The sequence below is a fragment of the Pseudophryne corroboree genome, chromosome 4 (genome assembly GCF_028390025.1).
Source record: "Pseudophryne corroboree isolate aPseCor3 chromosome 4, aPseCor3.hap2, whole genome shotgun sequence".
Classification (NCBI taxonomy): Eukaryota; Metazoa; Chordata; class Amphibia; order Anura; family Myobatrachidae; genus Pseudophryne; species Pseudophryne corroboree.
The window spans coordinates 335,717,346-335,738,353 of record NC_086447.1 but is presented as its reverse complement, the minus strand read 5'-3'; positions in this window follow the sequence as shown (position 1 = coordinate 335,738,353).

Genomic DNA, 21,008 nt, shown 5'->3' with positions numbered 1-21,008 from the left:
TTAAGTGGCTCAACCCAATGCGACTTCAGGAAATCCAACACCACGTTGAGATCCCATGGTGCCACTGGAGGCACAAACGGGGGCTGACTATGCAGCACTCCCTTAACAAAAGTCTGAACTTCAGGCAGTGAAGCCAGTTCAATTTTGGAAGAAAATCGATAGAGCCGAAATCTGGACCTTAATGGAACCCAATTTTAGGCCCATAGTCACCTCTGACTGTAGGAAGTGCAGAAATCGACCTAGCTTAAATTTCTCCTTTGGGGCCTTCCTGGCCTCACAGTATGCAACATATTTTCGCCATATGCGGTGATAATGGTTTGCGTTCACTTCTTTCCTTGCTTTAAATAGCGTAGGGATAACTTCCTCCGGAATTCCCTTTTCCTTCAGGATCCGGCGTTCAACCGCCATGCCGTCAACGCAGCCGCGGTACGTCTTGGAACAGACAGGCCCCCTGCTGCAGCAGGTCCTGTCTGAGCGGCAGAGGCCATAGGTCCTCTGAGATCATTTCTTGGAGTTCTGGTTACCAAGCTCTTCTTGGCCAACCCGGAACAATGAGTATATTTCTTACTCCTCTCCTTCTTATTATTCTCATTACCCTGGGTAAGAGAGGCAGAGAAGGGAACACATACATCGACTGGTACACCCACGGTGTTACCAGAGCGTCCACAGCTATCGCCTGAGGGTCCTTGACCTGGCGCAATATCTTTGTAACTTTTAGTTGAGGCGGGACGCCATCATGTCCACCTGTGGCCTTTCCCAACGGTGTACAATCATTTGGAAGACTTCTGGATGAAGTCCCCACTCTCCCGGGTGGAGGTCGTGTCTTCTGAGAAAGTCTGCTTCTCAGTTGTCCACTCCGGGAATGAACACTGCTGACAGTGCTAACACACGATTTTCCGCCCATCGAAGAATCCTTGTGGCTTCTGCCATCGCCATCCTGCTACTTTTGCCGCCCTGTCGGTTTACATGAGCGACTGCCGTGATGTTGTCTGACTGGATCAGCACCGGCCGGTGTTGAAGCAGGGGTCTAGCCTGACTTAGGGCATTGTAAATGGCCCTCAGTTCCAGAATATTTATGTGTAGGGAAGTCTCCTGACTTTTCCATAGCCTTGGAAGTTCCTTCCCTGTGTGACTGCCCCCCAGCCTCGAAGGCTGGCATCCGTGGTCACCAGGACCCAGTCCTGTATGCCGAATCTGCGGCCCCCTAGAAGATGAGCACTCTGCAGCCACCACAACAGCGACACCCTGACCCTTGGAGACAGGGTTATCCGCCGATGCATCTGAAGATGCGACCCGGACCACTTGTCCAACAGATCCCACTGGAAAATCCTTGCATGGGACTTGGCGAATGGAATTTCTTCGTAAGAAGCTACCATCTTTCCCAGGGCTCGCATGCATTGATGCACCGACACCTGTATACATATTAGGAGGTCTCTGTCTAGAGACAACAACTCCTTGGACTTCTCCTCCGGGAGAAAACCTTTTTATCCTGTTCTGTGTCCAGAACCATACCCAGGAACAGTAGACGCGTCGTAGGAACCAGCTGAGACTTTGGAATATTCAGAAACCAGCCGTGCTGTTGTAGCACTTCCCGAGATAGTGCTACTCCGACGAACAACTGCTCCCTGGACCTCGCCTTTATAAGGAGATCGACCAAGTACGGGATAATTATTTCGGCCATTACCTTGGTAAATACCTCGGTGCCGGGGACAGACCAACGGCAACGTCTGGAATTGGTAATGACAATCCTGTACCACAATATTGAGGTACTCCTGGTGAAGAGGGTAAATAGGGACATGCAGGTAATCATCCTTGATGTCCAGTGATCCCATGAAATTCTCCAGGCTTGCAATAATCGCCCTGAGCGATTCCATTTTGAACTTGAACCTTCGTATATAAGTGTTCAAGGCTTTCCATTTTAGAATGGGTCTCACCGAACCGTCTGGTTTCGGTACCACAACATTTTGGAATAGTAACCCCGGCCTTGTTGAAGGAGGGGTACCTTGATTTCACCTGCTGGAAGTACAGCTTGTGAATTGCCGCCAGTACTACCTTTCTCCGAGGGCAGCAGGCAAGGCTGATGTGAGGTAACGGCGAGGGGGAGTCGCCTCGAACTCCAGCCTGTATCTCTGTGATACTATTTGCAGAACCTAGAGATCCACCTGTGGGCAAGCCCACTGGTCCCTGAAGTTCCCGAGACGCGCCCCTACCGCACCTGTCTCCACCTGTAGAGCCCCAGCGTCATGCGGTGGACTCAGAGGAAGCGGGGGAAGATTTTTGATCCTGGGAACTGGCTGCTGGTGCAGCTTTTTTCCTTCTTCCCTTGTCTCTGTGCAGAAAGGAAGCGCCCTTGACCCGCTTGCTTTTTCTGAAGCCGAAAGGACTGTACCTGAAAATACGGTGCTTTCTTAGGCTGTGAGGAAACCTGAGGTAAAATTGTTTTATTCCCAGCTGTTGCTGTGGATACGAGGTCCCAGAGACTATCCCCAAACAATTCCTCACCCTTATAAGGCAGAAACTCCATGTGCCTTTTACAGGCAGCATCACCTGTCCACTGCCGGGTTTCTAATACCCTCCTGGCAGAATGGACATTGCATTAATTCTGGATGCCAGCCGGCAAATATCCCTCTGTGCATCCTTTATATATAAGACAACGTCTTAAATATGCTCAATGTTAGCAAAATATTCTCCCTGTCTTAGCGTATTAATATTATCTGACAGGGTATCAGACCACGCTGCAGCAGCACTATTTATGCTGAGGCAATTGCAGGTTTCAGTATATAACCTGAGTGTGTAAATACAGACCTCAGGATCGCCTCCTGCTTTTTATCAGCAGGTTCCTTCAAGGTGGCCGTATCCTAAGACGGCAGTGCCACCTTTTGACAAACGTGTGAGCGCCTTATACACCCTAAGGGATATCTCCCAACGTGACCTATCCTCTGGCGGGAAAGGGTACGCCATCAGTAACTTTTTAGAAATTACCAGTTTCTTATCGGGGGAAACCACGTTTCTTTACACACTTCATTCATTCATCTGATGGGGGAACAAAACACTGGCTGCTTTTTCTCCCCAAAAATAAAACCCCTTTTATGTGGTACTTGGGTTCATGTCAGAAAATGCGTAACACATTTTTCATTGCCGAGATCATGTAACGGATGTTCCTAGTGGATTGTGTATATGTCTCAACCTCGTCGACACTGGAGTCAGACTCCGTGTCGACATCTGTGTCTGCCATCTGAGGTAACGGGCGTTTTTTGAGCCCCTGATGGCCTTTGAGACGCCTGGGCAGGCGCGGGCTGAGAAGCCGGCTGTCCCACAGCTGTTACGTCATCCAGCCTTTTATGTAAGGAGTTGACACTGTCGGTTAATACCTTCCACCTATCCATCCACTCTGGTGTCGGCCCCACAGGGGGTGACATCCCATTTATCGGCCTCTGCTCCGTCTCCACGTAACCTTCCTCATCCAACATGTCGACACAGCCGTACCGACACACCGCACACACACAGGGAATACTCTGACTGAGGACAGGACCCCACAAAGTCCTTTGGGGAGACCGAGAGAGAGTATGCCAGCACACACCAGAGCGCTATATAATGCAGGGATTAACACTATAACTGAGTGATTTTTCCCCAAATAGCTGCTTGTATACATATATTGCGCCTAAATTTAGTGCCCCACCTCTCTTTTTAACCCTTTGAGCCTGAAAACTACAGGGGAGAGCCTGGGGAGCTGTCTTCCAGCTGCACTGTGAAGAGAAAATGGCGCCAGTGTGCTGAGGGAGAAGCCCCGCCCCTTTTTCGGCGGACTTTCTCCCGCTTTTTCTGGAATACTGGCAGGGGTAATTTTACATCTATATAGCCTCTAGGACTATATATGATGTAGATTTGCCAGCCAAGGTGTCATATATTGCCCTCAGGGCGCCCCCCCCCAGCGCCCTGCACCCATCAGTGACCGGAGTGTGAGGTGTACATGAGGAGCAATGGCGCACAGCTGCAGTGCTGTGCGCTACTTTGGTGAAGACCGAAGTCTTCTGCCGCCGATTTTCCGGACTCTTCATGCTTCTGGCTCTGTAAGGGGGACGGCGGCGCGGCTCCGGGAACGGACACCAAGGTCGGGTCCTGCGGTCGATCCCTCTGGAGCTAATGGTGTCCAGTAGCCTAAGAAGCCCAAACTACCATCTGTTAGGTAGGTTCGCTTCTTCTCCCCTTGGTCCCTCGCTGCAGTGAGTCTGTTGCCAGCAGATCTCACTGTAAAATAAAAAACCTAAATATACTTTCTTTCTAGGAGCTTAGGAGAGCCCCTAGTGTGCATCCAGCTCGGCCGGGCACAAGAATCTAACTGAGGTCTGGAGGAGGGTCATAGTGGGAGGAGCCAGTGCACACCAGGTAGTCCTAAAGCTTTCTTTAGTTGTGCCCAGTCTCCTGCGGAGCCGCTAATCCCCATGGTCCTTACGGAGTCCCCAGCATCCACTTAGGACGTTAGAGAAATATTGTATTGTCAAGGATGATAAAATGCTGTCTGATGTCTGATTAACTATGAGTCTGATACAGTTTTACGTTATGCTGATGTTTTTGTAAGTGAGCGATTGTAAACTGCGCATGAATCATCACTGCAATGCGCATGTGTTACCGATGCGATGCACACATGCAGAAATTGATTTGTGAAATCCATGCTAGGCAGTGGCGTCAGAAGGCAGGTGCGGGGGGTGCGGCTGCGCACCCGGGTGTTCCCCTCGGAAGGGATGACACCAAAGTGCCAGCTCTTCTGTAGTGACAGGAGCCGAGTGCTGCAGTGAGATAAACCCCTGCAGCACTCGGTTCCTGTCACAGATAAGAGCCGGCACTACACGCTGAGCAGTCTCCGTGGGCAGCCAGCATCTTCGGGGAAGCTGGACATGCCCCCAGAGCGAAGAAAAAAAAGTTTTGTGAGGCCACACCCTTTTTTATCAGGCCACGTCCCTTTTTAATCAGGCCACGCCCCTTTTTGGGCACCCACGGCTCCCGCGGGGGGGGGGGGGGGGGTGATAATACAGAGTGCGCTTCGGGTGTCACCACACCCGGTGACTCCTCTGATGCTAGGGATATTTTTCTATAGCATGGAATCATACTGTAAGAATGTGCAGTCTTAAAAGCTCTGAATTTTAGCCTTAGATTCATTCTATTTCCAGTAATGCAGGTCAGTGTGTCTTTAATGCTTGTGAGTACTCACTGTTTGCTCAGGAACCGGCACAAGGTCTTTGCGATGCTACGGCCGCTCAATGGTGTGACTTGGCTAGGCAGCCCATGTTATATGCTGTGATTGCTACAAGGTGAGGAAACGGGTTCTACTTAGTCACAGCCAGGAGATTTGCTATATGAAAGTTCATCAATACCTTGTCCTATCAAACGGCGGTTAACTCTTGTTGTGTTCAGTGCTCCTTTTACTATGCGATTCATCTGATGAGACTTTCTCAGAGATTGTGGATTGTATGGATTCCCATGTCCTGTCTGACTAGATTGCTTAGAAATTAAGCACGGATCTCTCCGTGTGTATGCCCATAGCGATAGGGTCGCGCATCGCTATCGCCGGTTCTAGATTGTGCCTGCATGAAATGTATTCATTTTTTGGAATCAGAGAAACTTCCATTCCATCAATGCCCAGCCAATGGATGATGCACCTCTCTTCATCTCTGCATTGTTGACAAATACCACAGGCATACACATGGCCAAGGGTGAATACCATACAGAAAATTATGGGGCAACCAGTGTCTAGGATTCTTGTGACTGGCCTCTCCCAAGGGACCAGACACCTGATCCATTTCTCTCCTCCTCATGTTTTCTCTGCCCCCTGCAACCAGCGTTGTATGCACTGTGGGATCAGGCAGAAGTGAGGTCTACTAACAGAATGAGATTTTGCTGGTCTCTGCATCCCAGCCATTCTCTGACAGTGTTCTGCTGTAATGCATGCTGCTTGATATATTGATCAATACTCAAAAGAGAGTGCCAAGATTGCTTAGGCTTCCCCAGCACCTATACACACTGAAGCATGAGAGAATAATACATACAGAAACACCACCTCTTCCTAAGTCTCCTCACCTTAATGCCCCAGCACCAGCTGTAGAGCCTGTTCCTGATCATAGTCTTTGTGATGGAGGTGTTAGATTGCTTCTAGGTGCCTACTGTGCTTTCTATTATGAGGGGAAGACATATATACATGTGGTCCATGGCAGCTTGCTTCCAAGTCAGGTAGGGATCAGAGACATAAGTATGGGTTCTATGAACTCTGATATAGAGTGCATGCACATAAAGGAGGGATTCTGGGATGCAGAAACACAAGTGGGTAGATTTACTAAAGCGTCTAAAAATGAAAAGTGATGGTGTTGCTCATGGCAGCCAATCAGATTCTACTGCATCCTTGAAAATGATAGATAGAATCTGATTGGTTGCTATGGGCAACATCACCACTTATCACTGAATTTTGAGATGACATTCACTGGGTGCAATTCAATTGTTTGCGCTTGTTGCTATTTTTATTAAGCTCAACTGTTGCTCCATTCAGGAGTGAATAGCCATGGGAGTACACATTTGCGCTTGCTGCCTCCCGGGGTGGTGAGTAGAAATGTGCGATACTGTAAGTCGACACTTTGGGCATTCATATGGGAGTTTGGGCACCCAGAGCAGTACTTTAAACATAGTATTTCTGGGCATGCACATGCGGCTCTCACGCCCTATGGGGGAACAATTGAATTGCTCCAATGGGCACCCACAAAACAAATTCCCATTGACTATTAGATACAGGATCATGGAAATAAGAGGAGTTTCAGGGATGTGGTAAAATGGTGGTGCAGAAACATATTGGGTTTGTAGATGCAGAAATACTGCTTATGATTCCCATACCCCTAGATGCTCATCAGAGGTATCCACCCAGTCATGGTGTCATGGTGTTAACAGTCAGAAGGGTTAGGAATTAGGTTTTAGGTGTAAGGTTTAGTTATAGGGTTGGGGCTTAAACAGTGAAAAAATGCAATGTTAATATGTTAACTGTTGACATACACAATGTCAACATAATGACCAAAGTTCTAGTATGAATGGTCAACCATGTTAAGGTTGACATTTATTAGGTCGACCACTATAGGTCGACATAGACATGGACTAACAGTTGACACATGAAAATTGTTGACACTGGACAGGTCGACACATGAAAGGTCGACATGGACTTTTTAAATGTTTTCGGTGTAATTTTTTCCGTAAAATGACCAGGAACCCCAATTACTCTACCGCGTCCCCTTGCATGGCTCGCTTCGCTCGCCATGCTGCGGGCAAGGTGCCATGCTCCACTACTGCTGCGCTCAGCACAGGTTACCGTTCCCAATCGTAGTCCACGTGGATGGTAAAGTATGAAAAAGTTACAAATCTATTTAAAAAAAACAACAACACATGTCGACCTTTTCATGTGTCGACCTGTCACGTGTCGACCATTTGCATGCGTCGACCATATGTCCATGTCGACCATGTCAATGTCGACCAATAGTGGTCGACCTAATAACTGTTGACCTTAACATGGTCGACCATCCACACAGATACCAATGACCAATTCAACATTGTGCATGTTAGTTTTAAGATAATGAATAAGATACCAATTTGCCTAATTTTACTACCATTTTTTCCCTGGCACACACTCTCTACCAGGGGTACCACTGTTCTCATTGGGGGCTCTCAAGCTCTACATTATTTTGTCCCTTCAAGTTAAAGGAAACTTCTGCACCATCCTCCTAGCAAGGTGGCCATCACATGCTGTACAATGACAGTATAACAGCTTGTAATCTCAGAGAAACTGAACAGTGGAAACTATCTCCCCTAAGGCATTTCGCCCTTACCTCCTCCCCCTGTTGCACATGACTTGTCCATAAACCCAGTGACTTAGGGCCTTATTTAGGTTTTGCAGCAAACCAAAAAAATTTGCACTTGGGCAAACCATGTTGCACTGCAGGTGGGCAGCTGCAACATAAAGATTTAAAGGTCTATTTACTAAACCTTGGATGGAGATAAAGTGGACAGAGATAAAGTAGCCGCCAATCAGCATCTTGGAGTGGGATGTACTATGTACTATCCTTCTTTCTTTCCGTTTACACTCACCGCTCCGCTGCCCGCCGCTTTCCCTTAGCTCCCCAGTCTGCTTTCTCATTTCCCTCTCCCTCCTCTTCACCGCCGCGGCCACTGAGTTCTCCTCTTGCAGCGCTCCCCATGGCCGTTGGCGAAGGGTAGTACATCCCGCCCTTATTCTCATGTCACAGGCTGGGTTTCAAAAATGACAGTTACGAGCTGATTGGCTGGTACTTTATCTCCATCCATAAATAAATAAATAAATAAATAAAGCAACCAGTATTTACCCTGCACAGAAACAAAATAAGTAACCCATCAAAATCTAACTCTCTGCAAATGTTATATCTGCCCCACTTGCAATGCACATGGGCCCTCATTCCGAGTTGTTCGCTCGGTATTTTTCATCGCATCGCAATGAAAATCCGCTTAGTACGCATGCGCAATGTTCGCACTGCGACTGCGCCAAGTAACTTTGCTATGTAGAAAGTAATTTTACTCACGGCTTTTTCATCGCTCCGGCGATCGTAATGTGATTGACAGGAAATGGGTGTTACTGGGCGGAAACACGGCGTTTCAGGGGCGTGTGGCTGAAAACGCTACCGTTTCCGGAAAAAACGCAGGAGTGGCCGGAGAAACGGTGGGAGTGCCTGGGCGAACGCTGGGTGTGTTTGTGACGTCAAACAGGAACGACAACCACTGATCTGATCGCACAGGCAGAGTAAGTCTGAAGCTACTCTGAAACTGCTAAGTAGTTAGTAATCGCAATATTGCGAATACATCGGTCGCAATTTTAAGAAGCTAAGATTCACTCCCAGTAGGCGGCGGCTTAGCGTGTGTAACTCTGCTAAATTCGCCTTGCGACCGATCAACTCGGAATGAGGGCCCTGGTTTTGCCCAACTGCTAACAAATTTGCTGCTGCGATCAACTCTCAATTACCCCCTTTGTTCATATGGTAGATGCTAGAACCAAGTGGACTAAAGAACATCTTCATCAGGGGGAGGAGCTAGGCAGACGGGATAGTACTCTCACTATCCATGCCATCAACTACTGGCAAACGAAGCGAGGGAACATTTTGGGTACCCTGTTTGGGCCTTGCTCTTCCACCTGGTGACATCAGAGATCTTTTCCTCAACTTGGTTTTAGCCATAACCTTGTTTATATCCTGAATTCAGCCTCCCAAGCACCTTTGGAGTACTGCTGAATTGTGGGTTATCTATTGCTGCACAATCTCACATTTTGCAGGGATTTAAGACTGTAATTATGATTGTCTCATAAGTAAGCCCTTGGCTCACTGTTCTGCTGCATTTTACTGCCACCTGTCGGCCATTTAAATTACAGCATTTGCTTTTACCTTGCAAGCAAAGCCTTTTATACCCACTATGACCCACTATCACACACTATCATTCTATTTATCAACTAAAAATTGTGTTTACTCCTCCAGAAATGACTGTTTATCGGAGGACTCCCACAATCTAGAAATGTTGTTTCTAATGCCAGTCCCCAGGGACTAATAATTGTGCATGTTTTACAGAGATCCTAGTTGGTGCACAGGTGGAGTTACTATTGGCTGACACATTTTAAAAGATCCCGAGGAGTAGATCATTATTTCAGTTGAAATACTGAGAAAACTGTATAAAGGCCCCCATACATCAGCAATCATTTGGGGCAATTTGGAGTTTTGCAGATGATTTTGTAAATAAATCTGCAATGTATGGGGTTCACAGATCACAGATTCCAACCAAAAAGTGACTGGGATTGAGATTGTCCAACATGGTGGATTTAACAGATCAATTGGGGCTGTAGATACATTGCTAGTGTATGGTAACAATCAGCAGATTTGCAGACTGTGGGGGTGATTCAGACCTGATCGCTGCTGTGCATTTTCACACAGTGGCCGATCAGCAATAGACTGCGCATGCGTATGCACAGCAATGTGCATGTGCATCGTCAGACAACAACAGGCATCGCCGGTCAGCGACAGGCTGGTGCAAAAATTCCAATCGCACAGCCATTCGCATGCTGATTGACAGGAAGAGGCCATTTGTGGGTGGTAACTGACCGTTTTCTGGGAGTGTCAGAGAAAACGCAGGGAGGGTATGTGATGTCAGCTCCGGACCCGATCGGCCTGTTCTGATTGCACTGTAGGAGTACGTCCTGGGCTGTGCACAGACTGCACACAGAAGAAAAATCATTCACTGGTGAGTGAAGTGTGAACGGATTTGCAGCTGTCCGCTGACTGAGGGATTTTTAGCAACTCGGCGTACACATGCAATCACACACTTGCACGGCGAATATACACTCCCCTTCAGAGGCGTAGTGTGGAGACATGACACCCGGAGCAGGGTCATGTCACGGCACCCCCACCCACCACCACACACACATACATACACACATACATACATACATAGAGTCACACTCATTTAGGCACAGACATACATAAACACACAAATACAGTATACACATATATATATACACACACACATAAACACACAGATATACACAGACATACACATATACACACAGACATACATAAACACGCACATATACTCACACATACTGTATACAAAGATATATATACACCTTCACACACATACATGTATACACATTAGCACACAGACATATACACACATATTTACACACAAGCACAGACATAAACACACAGTATACACAGACATAAACACACAGTATACACAGACATAAACACACAGTATACACACATTAATTCTCACCAAGAAGGCAGCAGCAGAGCAGCTCCTCGTTCTAGCCTGGAGGGGCGGAGCTTCTATGTGATTGACAGGCTGGACCTCCGTGGGGTTGAAGGAAAGGACTGAAGAAAGGGAAGGGGTGGCCACCACACTGCCTGCATGTTCCAGATCACTGAATGCCGATCCCTGACAGCCAGGAAAGTTCTTCTGACAAGCCTTCAAACCTCCCCTCTTCCCTAACAACACACCACACTACACTGCACTGCACTGGACTCTCTGCACTGTGCAATCAATGATATGCAGCATGCAGGCAGTGTGGTGGCCACCCCTTCCCTCTCTTCTAGTCATCTCCTCTTACGTCCTCCTACCCCTGCCCGAGATCCAGTCTCTCAGCTGTGCAGTGAGCCGGCGCCTTCTGTCCCCAGCGGGCCCTGGAACTCAAGCACCACTTGTTCCACCCTCCCTACGCCCCTGCTCCCCTTGGACAAAGTCTGAGGCTGCACTGAGGAAGCCGAAGGTAGGCAAGCTGTCTTTGGAGGTTGCCAGTTTCTCGACAATCTTGTCCAGCTCCGGTCCAAACAGGAGGTTGTCCATGTATGGTAGGGTTCCAGGGCCCTCTTGGCGTCTGAATCCACCTTTCATGAGTGGAGCCAAACAATGTGGTGAGCGGCAATGGAAACAGCCGAAGCCCTAGAGAATAACAGAACAGTATCTAGAGCTGCTTCACCAATGGAATAGGCTGCGTCTCTGATATTATCAAGTAGAGACAATTGTTCCTTGGAAGGATCAGATGTGAAACTTTGTTCAAGTCTCTATGGCTTTAGCCACCCAGGCTGTAGCTGTGGCTGGTCTGACTGTTGCTCCAGTAAGCCAGTACACAGATTTGAGACACGCATCCAGTTGTCTATCCAGTAGTTCCTTAAGGGAGGACGTAGTCAGTATAGAAAGGATGAAACTTTTAATTAAATGTGTCACATTAGCATCCACCATAGGTGGATTCTCCCATTTTGCACAATCTGATGTTGGTCACAGGTAAAAGGAGGTGAGCTTTTTTTTTAAATTGTATATTTCTTTGTAGGGGTTTTCCAAGACTCGTTCATAGCTTCTGAGTAGTGGTCCAAGTGTGGAAACTCTGCTAGCACTACCTTCTGCTGTTTGCTCAGAGGATCCTCAGTTGGAGGGGCAGGTTCAGTATCTTCTAGTTGAAGAGAGAATTTGACCACCCTAATTAACGCAGCCACATTATATTTTGGTTGGGCCTCCTTATCCCCTCATGGGGATTCTGCATCCAAAATCTCACCTTGATCAGCAGTAACTGATGATTCTTCAGAATCAGAGAGTGGTGTAGACTGCGAGGAAGGCACAGTACGCTTAGTGGCAGTAGGTTGTGTGCCCTGACCCTGCACAATGTTGTGAAAGGCAGCAGAGGAAGCAGCCAAGCTCTTCCAACCAAGGAGGAGGGATGGGTGGGGCCTCAATGGCCTGGTAAACAGATTGTAGTAGCTGCTGGAAACGCATAGGGGGAGCCATTGAGGGCTGCAGTGGTTGTGGTGTAACGCATAGGGGGAGCCACAGGTGGGGTAGCAATATGGTTAGCAATTTTTGCCAGCAACGCAGTAAAGGATGCCCATGGGCATTGGGGGCTGAGGTGCTGGGGGCATGAGACAGGCTGTGCACTGACCATCCTCTGATAAATTCTCAGGTAAAACCTCCAAGTTACAGGTATTACATGCTACCAGAGTAGGTACCCCAGTCTGCTTAGCCTTGATTTTGCCAGACATGACTGCAAGGGGTGTACACACACAATATGTTTATGTGCAGCGTGTAACTGAAACAACGAGCTCACACAAATACAATATACAGTAAAGTGTGGAAGAGTAAACCCAATACAGACCAGTATTTCAGGGTCACTTAGTGAGAAACAAAGGCACAGGGAAAGCAATTATAATGTACAGTGAGGAGAGGAGATGCCCAAGCAGCAGCACTAGCTTAAGTCACATACAATGCAAGAGAAATGTAACTGTAATGGGCAAAGGTATAAACCACACAGCCAAATGGAGGAGGCTGGTAGGATTCAGCGCCGTGTATAACCAGCTACTGTATGTTAGAGAGGTATACAGGGATACTCAGCCCACCGCCTCTAGAGATCTGCAAAGCTCAGTAATATCTGCCCAGTGTCTCTGGTGAGGTAGAGGGAGAGAGGTGCAGCCCAGGGTGGGAAGACCTCAGTGGAACGGTGCCCTGGGATGGGGGAGGGACTGCTGGGGATCACTGACCTCCCCTATGCTGACTTCCATCACCGTATTCCTGGCCTGAAATATGTCCTCAGCACCAGTGTACATGTAAGCCCTAGTGGTCTAGTGTGGCCGCGGGTACAGTTAATGAACCAGGAGCATGTCAGCTCCAACGGTCCATCTCCCATGACTGGCTGCATATGGACTGTGCAATATAATAATTAATAATAATATTTTTATTTATATAGCGCTCTTTCTCCAATAGGACTCAAGGCGCTTAACAGATACATAGCATAATATAGCACAGAAAATAATGAAGTACAGAACAGATTTTCATAAAATACAGAAGCATGGAGATACTACAGGGACAATTATGGGAATGCTTGAGTAAAAAGGAAAGTCTTGAGTCTACCTTTGAAGGATTCTATAGTTGGGGCCTCTCGCACTGTCCGGGGAAGTAAGTTCCATAGAGTCGGAGCCACATGACTAAAAGCTCGACCCCCAGATGAATTACGGGAGATTCTAGGTACTGCTAAAAGTCCTTCATCTACAGATCGCAGTAATCGAGTGGGGCAGTATGGGGTCAGAAGCTGCTTGAGGTACCTTAGGCACTGGTCATGTAATGCTTTGAAACTCAGTATGCCAATCTTGAAGATGATTCGCCATCTTACAGGCAGCCAGTGAAGGGAGTAGAGGATGGGTGTTATGTGGCTAGAACGGGGCTGGTTGGTTAACAGCCTGGCAGCTGTGTTTTGCACCAGCTGTAAGCGGTGCAATTCTTTTGCTGGGAGACCAAGGTAGAGGGCATTACAGTAGTCTAATCGAGATGATACAAATGCGTGGATGACTTTTGGCAGATCATCTGAGGGAATTAAGTGATTGATTCTGGCTATGTTCCTCAGGTGAAAGAATGAGGATTTGATTGTGGCTGATATCTGATGTTTAAGTGTCAAGCCACCATCCAGGACAACGCCAAGATTCTGCACATGATCAGTGATTTGTAATTCCGAATCCCCGAGTGTAAGTCCAGTTGGTTGCTATGCTGCAGTCTTGACCTTTGATGTTGCGGTCCTATCATAAGGACCTCTGTTTTATCCGGGTTCAGTCGCAGCCAACTAGCACTCATCCACTCCTGGAGTTCAGCTAGACAGTCATTTAGGGTTGCTATTGGGTTATCAGTGCCCGGAGCAAAGGACAAGTACAGTTGTGTATCATCTGCATAGCAGTGGTAGACTAGACCATGGCGCCTGATTATTTCACCCAGCGGGAGCATGGATACTGCAAAAAGCATGGGGGATAGTATAGAACCTTGTGGGACACCACATGGCAATGGCACTGGTGGTGATGAGTATAATCTAGATCAGGCCTGGCCAACCTGTGGCTCTCCAGATGTTGTGAAACTACACATCCCAGCATGCCCTGCCACAGTTTTAGCATTCCCAAATAGCAAAACTGTGGAAAAGCATGATGGGACTTGTAGTTTTACAACAGCTGGAGAGCCACAGGTTGGCCAGGCCTGATCTAGATGATACTCTCTGTGACCTGCCTGTGAGAAATGATTTGAACCAATTTAGGACTGTGCCATCCAGTCCACAAAAATGTATCAGACGCTCAATAAGAAGCCCATGGTCCACGGTATCAAATGCTGCAGAGAGATCCAGAAGGATTAATATTGAATATGTGGGTCTCGCAAGTGGGAACCCACCTTACTTGTCCCCCATGTGTCTGGTGCAGTCCAGGGTGTCCGCTGTGCCTCTGTTAGTTGGAAGTGTGCAGGGGGTCCCGCCGAAATCACCATCTGTTATGGTCCTGTCTTGCAACAATCAAGTTCAAGTAATTGCCATGAGTTTTAGCTTTGCTATGTGTACTGTAGGTCAGGTTTTTGGGTTGTCCTGAGCATGTTGCTAACTGTATCCCTCCAGTTAGTGTGCTCCCTGCCTCAGCTGGCAATGGCAACCAGTGAGAGACCTGCTATTCCTATGTAAGTCTTTGTCGGCCATTAGTCCAATGCCAGAGCATTAGTCATTTTGACTTCTAGTAAGTCACACCCAAACTTCCTAGCTACTGCTTGCTTCAAGCTATTGTTAATCCTGGCTCCTGAGTGTAGTTCCACAGTTCCTGGTTATCAGAATCCTGCCTTGCTGAGTTCTTCATCTGCATTGCCTGCTAACTATGGTTCTCCACTTCAGCCACAGTAATTGTACACAATCTGTTAAGGTCAGTAGTTTTCAGTCTGCAACACCTACGGCTCTAGCATTGGCCTGTGTCCCTGACTACTAAGTTTCGCTACAGGCTAATTATCTATATGAGAGGATATATATGCAGGATTTTCAATCCCTGGTGCAATATCAGGATTTCCCCAAATCGGTAACCATTCTTTCCTAATTGTGTTCCTGTGCAATTTAACATTTACAGCATGCCATGTTACATAGATGTCTCTACAGTAAGTTTGTATAAATATGTTTCTGGAGTAGTTTTCTCTGAGTTTGTAGGAGAGCTCCTGGAGAATAGGGAGAAAAAAATTCACATTCTAAATCATAATCAGTGAACGTACTACGCTCCAATAGCCAGTCAAATCGGAAAAGAAGCACTCTTGAATAGTGGGTTAAATATGGAAGACTAAATCCTCCATCTTTCTTGTGGCATTTTAATTTCCATGAAGCAATTTGAGGCTTTTTAGATCGCCAAATAAATTTAGGACAAGCAGTGGTAATATGTTTAATATCCTTCGTAGTTAACTTAAGAGGAAGTAATTGCATAAGTTAAGTCAGTCTAGATAAAAGAACCGCCTTGAACACTTCAAGTCTACCTAAGAGGGTTAATGGAAGATCATGCCAATTATCCATTGATTGCTCCAATTTGGTTATAGCTGGGACATAATTTAAATTATAGAGGTTATTCAGTTTGTTTGTTTGTTTGATATATTAATGCCAAGATATTTTATGTGGGAGGGCATAATTTTAATATCTCTCATATTGTTCATATAAGGGAGGTCCGGTGCATTACCGTTTAAGATAAGCAATTCTGATTTATTGATGTTGATTTTGTACCTGGATATATTCCCAAAATTAGCAACTATATCCAAAGCCATGGGGATAGAGTGTTCCGGGTTACAATTACACGTAACTTCATATGGGTGGTCTTCAGTATGCCGGCGGTCGGGCTCCCGGCGACCAGCATACCGGCGCCGGGAGCCCGACACTTATTCTCCCTCGTGGGGGTCCACGACTAGGAGGTGTGGATCTCACCGGGTGTCACCATCTGAGGGGGTAACACCAAAATGACGGCTCCTCCTCAGTGATGTTACTGTGCAGCGCCTGGCTCCCGGTCACTGAGGAGGAGCCAGCAGTGCAGGGAGAGTCTCTGGGGGCAGCCCAGCATCTCCAGGAGTTCTGTGCATGTCCCCATAGTGATGGAAATGGAGATGTGCCATGAGGTCATACCCCTTCCCCACAATGCCACCCCCCCCTATTTGGTGCACTGGGTGACATCGTCACCAGTGACGACACTGAATTAAGGTGGTTATATATGGACATGGGGATGTAACAGCTGACATTACAAATATAACAGCATCATAGCAACATCATGCACATCCTTTGCTGATACGCGGTCCCATGGGATCGGCATCGCAATGAAAAGTAGACTGGCAGTCAGCCCAACATTGACTATATCAGCGGGACCGGGATCCGGATACATCGAATAGTCACTGGTCAATAGTCGGGTTGTAAGACACATCGCGCCATGTGTACATGTAAGAGGTGCGGCTGCGCGTGTGGTGGTGCCTGCTGCCGTGCAGGTGTAGTTTCGGTACTCACCAGGCGCCGCTCTCTCTCACCTTCAGGTACCGGAACCTTCAACGGACCTGGCAAATCTTCCGTCGGATCCGGACACGGCGACTCCCTCTCGGAGCTGACCGACGACCGAGCTGAGGAGAGAATAGTTTACCTTAAAGGGGGTATCAACCCTTCTTCCACTGGAAAAGGAGATACCCCAGGGGTGACCGCGACCTTCACCGGTTGAGTGAAAGGTCATCACTGGCACAAAGCCTCAGCCACCCAGCATTCACACACTCGCACTCACGCGCGTAGTGTGATGAAGGGGATTCTCACGTCCGTGAGCAATCCCTATTCCGGCGCTCGGGGACAGACAAAGGGACAAACGTACACGGATGCTACTCACCGTCACAAGTCTTGCACTCCGATCTTCTCCACTTACAGGTCCCTGTAAGGAGGCAAACAAACAAACAGCCGTGCAGGGCCAAGAACTACCCTAGTGTGCGTCCGCTACACTAGCTACATAAACAGAGCCCTCAAACTAGCTCGTGTGAGTGGTGCAACACAACTATGCACAACTTAAACAAACAGACACTTTGCCCTGCACGGTAACAACATACATCACAATATCGGAATACAAGATCACACGGTGCTGTCCCTTTAAATCCCTACCTCTGGAAAGGGGGTGGGCGCCGCACGGCCTGCCCACCTCCTGTACACGACCTTCTATGAGGCTCAGGACCCGTGGACCTGCCTACCTAAACACCTCAGGGTGGCCTGGGCCTAGTGCCCAGTGCCACCTTTACCCACCTCGGGGGGGCACTTATTCCCTGGGCCTAGCGCCCCCTAACTGCACACAGGCCGGAGGCCTGACTTCACCCACGGGCCTAGCGCCCGCCTTTCTTGTCACCCTTTGGGTGACCTGGGCCTTGTGCCCAGGGTCACCTTATATATACCTATGGCCCAGAATACACTAGGGCCTAACACCCTCTAATGCCCCACAGGCCTATTGCCTGATCTGCCCCTCGGGCCTAATGCCCGCCTACGGCGCCGTCGAGGTGGCTTGGGCCTAACGCCCAAACCACCGACCATGAAAATGACCCCCAACCTCCTATCTGCGCAACAGGCCTAGTGCCTGAATTGTGCCCCCGGGCCTAATGCCCGTCCCTGGTGGTCGAGGGAGGAAAAGGGAGGGGGTGAAAGTTGCCTCACTGAGGCCTCACCTGCTCCAGGGATCTCCAGCGCCCTCTTCTGCCGCTGACCCGTCCTGGCCAGCGGCGTCGCCTCCGCTGCTCCGCGTCCAGCCGCCGCTGGACATCTTCCTTCAGGAGCCGACGTCTTCTGGCCTCTTCAGCGGCCACCGGAGCTCTTCTCCCCACGGCCGCCGTCTTCTTCTCCGCGCCGGACTCTCTTCTCCGCTCCGGCGCGCCGACCCTCTTCTCCAGGACCCGGCTGCTTTCTCCTTCGCGCTCTTCCGCGCGCGCGGTGTCTCTGGCTCCCGCCCGGCGTCTGACGTCAGACGCCGGGGGCGGGGCCTATGACGCGGCGAGCGCCGATTGGCTCGCCGCGCCCCTCTGTGATTGGCCGCCGCTCCGGGAGCCGCGATTGGCTCCCGGAGGGCGCCAACATTTAAACCTCTCCGGTCCGGTGCAGGGAAAAGGGTAATCCCTGCACCGGACACCCGCCGCTCCTGCCCACAGACAAGCGCTGGGGGCAGACAAGCTGCCCCAGCGCTGCCACACACACACTCCCGCAGGGGACACAGATCCCCTGCGTGCTGCTGAGGGGATGTGTCCCGGAGTACTGGACACATCTCCACATACACAGCCTTAGTTGAGAGTCTGGTAGAAACTGCTTGAAAGATCTGTTGCACTATATGCAATGCAGGTATATTACAGAGTATTCCACTGAATAACTAGTACACTGCTCACCTTAATTAATCTAAACTCATTTCTGCTGAATGTGAACAATCTGTCCAGTCGTCATCTCTATGTAGAATAACTGTTGGTAAAGCTGCAATGTCCTCATACAAGCAGTAGAGGGCAGCCCACGATCACATCATAGCTAAACCCAAACTCCTCAGTGATGACCAGTGAAAGGTCGCTCATTGAGGACATGTGCCAGGATCACCACCTTGGAGCTGATGCTGAGTTGGCTGAATAAGCTCTAAAGACTGCAGATAAAAGAAACTTAGTACAGCCAAATGCTGAGGCATATCTATTATAGGGTGCATGCAGCGCTTCCTCCTAGCACGTGAAACCAGGTTTCCATCAGACATTCATACACCCAGATGCACCTATGCACACAACCAGGTCATAAACACAAGAACGGTTTTTAATATTTGTTTAGCTATTCAGTTTGATTTAATTAAAGAGTTTCCTGTGACACATAAGGTATAATCTTCCTTCTTGATACTAATCAAAGTATCAATAAAACTTACTTTAAAATAATTATTTAGATATACATGATCAATGAAGAAAGCCCCTATCAACTTCAGATGTGATTAGCAGTGAATAACAGCTGGCTAGCAACCATCGCAGTCATCATCATCCTCAGTGTGTGCTTGCCCCAGCCTTCTGGCACCTGCTATTGATATGGTTAATGATAGGTGTAAATGTGTCTCTATGCATGTCTACATCTGCTTGCTAATATTTAGCCATGCTCTTACTGTTATTGGTCTACATTAAATTCCTTCTTCTCTCTGCTCTTACCTCTTCAGTCACAAGCAGGCACAAGTGTCAAATGCAAACCTGCAAACGCACTTACAGTATGCGTGCAGCTTTTATATGGACATGCTCAGTCACTACAGATTTGCTGCTTTTATGCTATACAAACGGGTGCAGTGGCAAACGCAGGATTTCTAAGGGGGGTTTCCAGATAAGTGCAATATATATATATATACACACACAAAATATATATAATACATATACATGTTTTAATATATATATATATATATATATATATATATACATACACTGCTCAAAAAAATAAAAGGGAACACTTAAACAACACAATGTAACTCCAAGTCAATCACACTTCTGTGAAATCAAACTGTCCACTTAGGAAGCAACACTGATTGACAATCAATTTCACATGCTGTTGTGCAAATGGAATAGACAACAGGTGGAAATTATAGGCAATTAGCAAGACACCCCCAATAAAGGAGTTGTTCTGCAGGTGGTGACCACAGACCACTTCTCAGCTCCTATGCTTTCTGGCTGATGTTTTGGTAACTTTTGAAAACTGGCGGTGCTTTCACTCTAGTGGTAGCATGAGACACTGCTCAAAAAAATAAAGGGAACACTAAAATAACACATCCTAGATCTGAATGAATTAAATATTCTCATTAAATACTTTGTTCTTTACATAGTTGAATGTGCTGACAACAAAATCACACAAAAATTATCAATGGAAATCAAATTTATTAACCCATGGAGGTCTGGATTTGAAGTCACACTCAAAATTAAAGTGGAAAAACACACTACAGGCTGATCCATCTTTGATGTAATGTCCTTAAAACAAGTCAAAATGAGGCTCAGTAGTGTGTAGCCTCCACGTGCCTGTTTGACTTCCCTACAACGCCTGGGCATGCTCCTGATGAGGTGGCGGATGGTCTCCTGAGGTATCTCCTCCCACACCTGGACTAAAGCATCCGCCAACTCCTGGACAGTCTGTGGTGCTCCATCCACGTTGGTGGATGGAGCGAGACATGATGTCCCAGATGTGCTCAGTTGGATTCAGGTCTGGGGAACGGGCGGGCCAGTCCACAGCATCAATGCCTTCGTCTTGCAGGAACTGCTGACACACTCCAGCCACATGAGGTCTAGCATTGTCTTGCATTAGGAGGAACCCAGGGCCAACCGCACCAGCATATGGTCTCACAAAGTGTCTGAGGATCTTATCTCGGTACCTAATGGCAGTCAGGCTACCTCTGGCGAGCACATGGAGGGCTGTGCGCCCCCCAAAGAAATGCCACCCCACACCATTACTGACCCACTGCCAAACCGGTCATGCTGGAGGATGTTGCAGGCAGCAGAACGTTCTCCTTGGCATCTCCAGGCTGTCACATCTGTCACATGTGCTCAATGAGAACCTGCTTTCATCTGTGAAGAGCACAGGGCACCAGTGGCGAATTTGCCAATCTTGGTGTTCTCTGGCAAATGCCAAACGTCCTGCACGGTTTTGGGCTGTAAGCACAACCCCCACCTTTGGA